Source organism: Galeopterus variegatus, unplaced genomic scaffold (assembly GCF_000696425.1).
Source record: "Galeopterus variegatus unplaced genomic scaffold, G_variegatus-3.0.2 Scaffold3610, whole genome shotgun sequence".
Lineage (NCBI taxonomy): Eukaryota > Metazoa > Chordata > Mammalia > Dermoptera > Cynocephalidae > Galeopterus > Galeopterus variegatus.
In genome coordinates this window covers 39786-47742 of record NW_007729721.1, presented here as the reverse complement: position 1 = coordinate 47742, position 7957 = coordinate 39786, and positions in this window count along the sequence as shown.

Here is a 7957-nt window from a genome sequence, read left to right as displayed (position 1 = left end):
GTGACTTGGCTGAACTGATTCTGTGAAATCTGTATGTCCTGCATTCTGTAGCCTTTGATGTCTCCACTAAGATTTTTGTTTGTTTATATTTTAGCCTGGCTACCTATGGTTTTCCCCTGAATCAGCACAAGCTATTTATTGATTAAAGTTTGTGCTTTAGCCCTCTTATTTATCACTGGATGGGTGTGTGGTTTGGAGGCTACTATCGCAGTTCAAGGAGTTTATTTCTTTTTGACCTACTCTCAGACAGAAACTAGTGGCTTGTATATTTCCTCTTTATCACTCCTGATAGGGGTTACCATCGGGCATACAAAGAGTCTTCTAGACTCACAGGGTTGTGTGTAATGTTATTGTTAAGACTGGGTTAAATAGGAGTTGACCCTGTGTCAGAGGAAATTATTATTCACCTAATGATTAGGTACAGGTTGTGTTTAAGTCCTCACACTAGTAATGCTTTCACTCAGTTGATGGCTCTGTGTGTGACTTTGGAAATGTTTTCAAGTCTGCTCATGTCCTACTCTGATTGCTCCTGAGGGAGTGCAGCCTAGTGCATATACACAGCCTTTCCAATCCAAGGGTTGTGTATTAGTCCGTTCCTATTGCTTATAACAAGAAACCTAGAATAGGGTAATTTGTAAATAATGAAATTTATTACTTATGGTTTCTGAGGCTGGGAAGTCCAAAGTCCAGGGAACACATCTAGTGAGAGCCTTCCTGGTGGTGATGCAGGGTGTCACATTGTTGAAAAATCAGGAGAAAGAGAGAGAGTTCCTCATGCACTCTCCTTCTAAAGCCCTAGAATCACGCCCATGGCTACCAGTAAACCATCAAATGGATTAATCCATTCACTTGGGCTTGGTCCTCGCAATCTAATCACCTCTTCAAGGTTCCACCTTTAGTTACCATAATAGGATTTCTCATCCTCTTGTCTCTGTCACACTGGGGACCAAGCCTCTAGCACATTAAAGTTTGGGGAGACCCAATTTAATCCACAATAGATTGTGATCCCAGAAGGACTGTTCTTGACTCTCTCTTTCCCTGGTTCTCTCTGTTAAACTTCTGATTTCTCTGCCATTTTATTTTTTATTTCTTAATACATAAAAATAAGAAAATATGTGTATTAATCATCTGACATACTATATAATGATTCTTCCATATTTTTCTGCCATTTTACTAGTTGCTACTTCTATCATGAAGCTATGAGTGCACTCTCTTAGTAACTCTCTACCAAGATCTCTATTGTTTTTTACATTGCCCTTTGTCATAAAATTTTATACCCTCTGTCCTAAATTAAGTCAATTCCTTTAGGCAAAGCTGAGGAACTCTTTTCAAGACTTCCCTCTCTGGCCTGCCTCTCCTCGTCAGCAGGACCTCTGCACCACTGCACAAGAACTGAAGGCTGAGACAGTGATCACTTTTGCCAGAGCGACACTTCACTTCTGCTTTACAAGTGGGTGCTGGAAGAGAGTTGGCCCCTAGTCTTCTTGCCTTGCCTCTCCTGGTGTGGCCTTCCCATAAGGCCAGCTGTGGTGAGTGATCAGGGCCCACCATTCTCAGCCTGCAGAGGGTTTCTTGCCCTACAAGTTAGGTTTGGGTGGAAGAAGGTAAACCCAGACATCTTCATCACATCTGCCTGGCACAGAATTTCTATGTCACAGAGCTGGAGGTGATGAGAAGCACTTGTGGCCTGCCCCTTTGAGGTGAAGTAGCCCTAGACTAGAAGCTGGGGTGTGAGGGAGTCCTGGTCTTATTATAGCACCCATCCAGATTAAAACTCCTAGAGTAGTTTGAGTAAGACAGAGCTGGGCGTGGAAAAGTGGTCACAGCTGAAAGGCCACAGATGCTCACCATTGTTACCAAGATTTAGCAGATTTCCTTAAATAAGTATTTCTTTTGTTTGCTCCATAACCTGAAGACAATCATCAGAGACTTTAAATGTTTTCTTTTAAATATTTTTCTTCATGTACATGGTTGGTTGTTGGGAAGAGATTTCATTGCACCCCACATTTATTTATTTAAGAACTCAATCTCTTATAACTTGTTTTTGATACAGTGTATGACCCCAATTATGAGATTTATTTCAAATATACAACTGATATTTCACATACACAACTTTTAAGTAGTTTCTTCCATAACAAAATATGCTATTGAACCCATATAATACAATACACAATATATAAGGTTAATTTTTAGTATACTTCTGTAAAGAATATGTGCATAATTAGATGTATAATTTAGAACTAAGATTTTAAAAGTCTGTATAATACTAAATATAGCTAGCACCTACTATATGCCTGTAACTATTAAGTGCTGGTTGTTATAAAGATATATAAAATATATACCCTGACTTCAAGGGACCTACAATCTAAAAGAAGATCTAACAGAAAACTTGATATAAATAATAATTTACAACAAAGATACCAATACACTCAAATTTAACCTGATCATCTTTTTCATGAGTAATTTTCCTGGATCATTTATTCAATAGACATTTGTTATATGTACTGGAGTTTAATCACACCCCTTCTCTTTTCTTCCAAGTTTTGAATTAATTGAGAACAAAACATAAAATTAAACAGATGGAGGAAAAAATGGCAGTTTTATACTGATAAATCTGAGCTAGTTGGTACGAATTAAATATCTAGCCACAATCAGACTTTCTATCACTTTCAGTGATTTAAACTTGTCAACTCAGAATTGTTCGCCACTCATGCCACTTCTCCCTGTGGAGAGGCTGACTTATAAGCTTACTGCATAAAGGAGCAAAAAGGAAAGGAATGTATGGGCTTATCAGGTAGGGTGGTCCAAAAGAGCAAGCTTAGAGAGATGAGACACGTTTCTTCTTTCTCCCAGTTTCAGCAAAGAAGTAGACTGAGTGGGCTTTTTACATATGTTTAAATCTGTGCGTGTGCACCTATATGCGTGTCAGGTGTGGTGGTAGTCAACAGTGAATGAGCAGCACAGTCTCATGACACTTTACTCCAGAGCACTATCTTCTCTATCTACTGAATGTGTCACAGCAATTTAATGACTGCCATCCACATCCCTCCCTTGTGTTTAGCTTCTTTGAGTACTCGTATGATTAGCATATAGGTAAAAATAAGTCACTGATAGTTATCCTTATTATTTTTTTAATGGTACTTCTAGGTGGAGAAATTAGATTGCCTCACTGAGCAAAAAGAAACACAGTTTCCTTTTGAATGTGACTTTCTATAGTTGTCCCTTCCAGGATGTTGTGTTGTGTAGCACGCAATGCGGGCAGTTATATATTACATTTTTCCCTGTCTTCTTGACCGTTTCTCATGTTATTTCAAAATAAAACCACCTACTGATGTCATAGTAGCCCGGACATGGTCTTGCTCATCTAAACAGATGTTCTTTAGATGTGTATAGTGTTACCACCTGATTTATGGAACCATAAGTGAGGTTATGAGTCAATCGACCAACTCTCTGTTGGTACTTTATAGGTATCTAGTATTCTGTCTACATCTAAATTAGATCACACACTCTTCAGGGCAAGCATCCTGTCTTTGCTGCTTTATGCTTTGCTAAGCTCCATGTACATTTACCATACTCTATAAATATTCTCATGGAATATTTACGACAAGTCTAACATGGCAAGCAATTTCACCAGGGTCACTGTACACTGGCAGATTTAAAGCTACATATATTATAGTAGCTACCTACCTTGTAATATTTCATCTAAAAAATCTAAGTTCCAAAGCAACCTTCAGATTCCACTCAATTTTTCTAGCTTGGTTAAAAAAAAAAATCTCAGGAATGGCTCAGTTACATTTCCATGTTTCTGGATATTAAAGAGCACTATCATAAATTAAGAGTAAAATTACTCTGAGTTAGAATCCAAATCGGAGAGATATATCTGAGTTCAAATCTCAACTTTGACACTTTCTATATGATCTTGGACTCCTCTAAACCTTAGTTTCCTCACTTTTAAAATGAGCATTATAATAATAATTATGCCCTTTTGTCATGCTGTGAAGTTTAAATGAGATTTGACATTTGGTCTACGCTCAGTACTTTGTAGCTGGTAGAAATTGGGGTAGTAGCAATTACAATAAGAGTAGTGGCAATATCGGCATCACGAGAAGTAAAATCCACGCAGAAGGATCTGGAGAGACTATAGAAGGCATTGTAAACAACAGGAGTAGGAGAAGTAAAGGAGGTTTAAGAATGCCAAAGCCCAATCGATCTCATGAGAGTATGGACTCTGCAAGCTGGACTGGGATATGACTGCAGTTACACTAAAACTTAAACAACTGTAGGTTCTCAGTTTAGAAAAAAGATTGTGTTGACAGAATAAGTATTGTTTCTGTGAAGTCTGGATAAATGAAAATCCATAAGCAAGAAACTATTGTATCTTTTGCATTGATTAGAAGAGGTATCCTGACCTGTTGGTGGAATTATTGATATCGACGTGGCAGGTATACGCTTACCCAAGAGAAGGTACATCAAGCGGTCAAACTGAGCAACTTCTCAGATCATCCATCTGTCTCCCCCTGCAATCCCATGCTCCTCAAGTAGATTTCTGATGAAAGTTTACCAGCCAATGACCATTTCTTCTTAGGGAGAGAATATTTGTCCCCCTTTCACAATTGTAGTTCTACTTAACAGGTTGGCAATTTAGTTTATACATCAGCTTTTGTGAATTGAGAAATCAGTTTGAGATATTAATAAACTCTATGTGCTCTGATACAACAGGGTTCCAGAGACTGACGAGCTTAGAACCAGATCCTAGAATATCATAATGATACAAGATATGCCCAAATCCATGATTTCCTGTCTGTTCAGCCATTGATCTCAACAAATGGCACCTCTCTTAACTATTTCACTACAACACAATCTAAAAACATGAAGGCAGAAAATCCAACTTGATCCTCGCTGCCTCAAAGAGAGAAATGTAGGTCATGGAACCAGGATCGTGGACTCTAGTTAACAACATGCATAATTATTGTCCATTTCTTTTAGTGAAAATACATCTCGCTGATATGCTACATTCTTGATCTGAGAAAACAAACAAACAAAAAATTGAAATAAAAAAAGAAAAAAGAAATCAGAAAGGTCATGGAACCAGGATCGTGGACTCTAGTTAACAACATGCATAATTATTGTCCATTTCTTATAGTGAAAATATATCTCGCTGATATGCTACATTCTTGATCTGAGAAAAAAAAATTGAAATAAAAAAAGAAAAAAGAAATCAGAGGAAGAAGTTAAATACATGAGCAGAAATTGGAAATATTTAATATTAAAAATAGACTGTGTAGATGCTTACATCTTTCTTTTTTATTCCAGATATTAATTGGAAAATAAATGAGAAGAGAGATGACCTCAGGGTTAAAACTAATAGGCTAAATAAAGGCTGAGGTATAGACTGTCACTTCAGCTTTTTCTTCTGTGAAATAATAGATTCTACTTTATGCTTGGACCCAGCTTTCTCTTTGCCAAGTATTTGAAATAAAGAGTGCTTCTGACATATTCAAATTCAAAGTATTCAAAGTACCTGTCCAAAAAGAGTATCCTCATTATGGGTAAATACTACGTGTTCCCACACACACCACTTGTGTGTTAACACTTGGCTGTCCATCAATTTACACAGTGGTGTATTCAGATACGATCAGGATTTCACTTCCAAGCTACATGAACAACCTCAATTTTCTGTTAAAAAAACACACACACACATTCTTATCGATTACCTGAAAATTCCCTCTCCTATAATATACCAGCTTTATAATTTGTGGTCATAACTTGCTTCAGAACTAAATGTGGCATTTCAGGGAAATTAAATAAAAATATTTTCACAGTTTAGCATTTCAGGGAATTTCATCCTTTATGTTCAGTTAACACTGAACAAAGGATCTTAATTTAATTTTTAAAAGTTTTCATGGATTCCAATGCAAATATTCACCAACCTTTTTTGTTTTTCCTGCTTTTTCTGAGAAGGGTAATAGCAAGCACAAAGTTTCCAAAAAGCCTATATTCACAACAGTTATTTCCTTCCTGAAGTTCTCATAACAGCTAGTTGGTACGAATTAAATATCTAGCCACAATCAGACTTTCTATCACTTTCAGTGATTTAAACTTGTCAACTCAGAATTGTTCGCCACTCATGCCACTTATAAGGATTTTAGTGTCTGGGAAAAAAGGTAAAGCTTGAATCTCCCATTTTTCTTGAGATAGTGGATTCTTTTGGTAGAAAAACTGTACTGAGAACATAAATGATAACTGAATTCATTTTGCTTAATCAAATTTTTAGGATGTATCTATGGTAACAGGTGGGCTCTGCTAATGATAAAATTATGTAATACAGGAAGTAATTTGTTCGTTCATTTCATTTCATGCATTACTATTTACTCAACCTACTTTTCTCATACCTAGTCAGCATCAGACACTGTTCTAGTTTCTGGGGATACAATGGAGAATCAGACATATGGAAAATCCCTCTTCCAAAACCTTTCTATTCTAGTGGGAGGAGAACAAAGAATTTATAAGTGCCCTATGGGAGATGCAAAGAAAGTGCTTCAAGAATTCAGAAAAGTGTGAGATTATACCTGCTTGGTGTATGGATGGACAAGAGACTTACATATTAACAGGAGTTTCATGATACTTACTGATACTATCTGCTACATTTGGGGGCTTCTATATCCATTCATGCTATATCATTCCTTTTCCTTATTTTATTTGTTAATATTGGTTATAACATACTGAATTCATTTGACAACTCTCTGATTGCAAGCTGTGTTTGAAAAGTATTGGCATGTCATGGCCATGGTAATAAGTAGCTGAGGTAGGTTGGAAGTCATAATCATTGGAAGACTGGAGTCAAGGAACTGAGAAATTGGGAAATGGAAAGATCATCTAAGTGGATATTAAACCCAACAAGAATTATGACGGAATTTTTTAGAGAGAAAGTGCTTCAATATTCTTGGAATTGGGTTTTGTACGTCGACACTAATCCCTTTCTTTTCCATCTGTATCTTTGACTAGTCTTCTCAGGCTACCTTTGGGGATTCATTTCCTCAGTTTCCATACTAAATTTGGTGTCTTTTCGGACTTTGTCCTTAGAGATCTTCTCTCTGTACTTGCTCACTTGGAGCAATCTTAAGCACAGCCATGACTCCAACTAAAATTTGAATAATGATTTTTTGGGGGATGGGGGGTGTAGATTAAGATACTTTAAGACATACAGCTCTTATCCTGGTAGTCTTCTGAACTTTTGTCTCATAAGGGGGTACTTCAAAAAATTCACAGGAAAATAGAATTAAAAGATAATACATGCTGAGGCACGGAGCTGGGGGAAGCTGAACCCAGCCACAACCAGGTAAAGAGCACACCAAAAACACCATTTTCATGTGGGTAGCAGCTCTTATCCTGGTAGTCTTCTGAACTTTTGTCTCATAAGGGGGTACTTCAAAAAATTCACGGGAAAATAGAATTAAAAGATAATACATGCTGAGGCACAGAGCTGGGGGAAGCTGAACCCAGCCACAACCAGGTAAAGAGCACACCAAAAACACCATTTTCATGTGGGTAGCCCACTATAGCCACCGAAATTGCCATGGCTGCCACAAAAGCAGCTAGTCTCTATAGCAACAGTTTCAGCCACCTTGTAGGTGGCACACCAGGAGACAAGGAGAGGCACCAGCAGAGATCTAAAAAAAAAAAAAAGAAAGAAAAAAGAATAAGTATGAATATGCTAATAAAAAATAAATTTAAGAAAACAACAAAAAAAGATAATACCAATCTTCCCATGAACTTTTTGAAATACCCTCATACATTTTTTTTTTTTTTCCTGACTGGTAATGGGATCGCAACCCTCAGAATGGTGTGGTCTGCACCACGCTTAGCCAGTGAGTGCACCAGCCATCCCTATATAGGATCCGAACCCACAACCTTGGTGCTTCCAGCTCCACACTCTACTGAGTGAGCCACGGGGCCT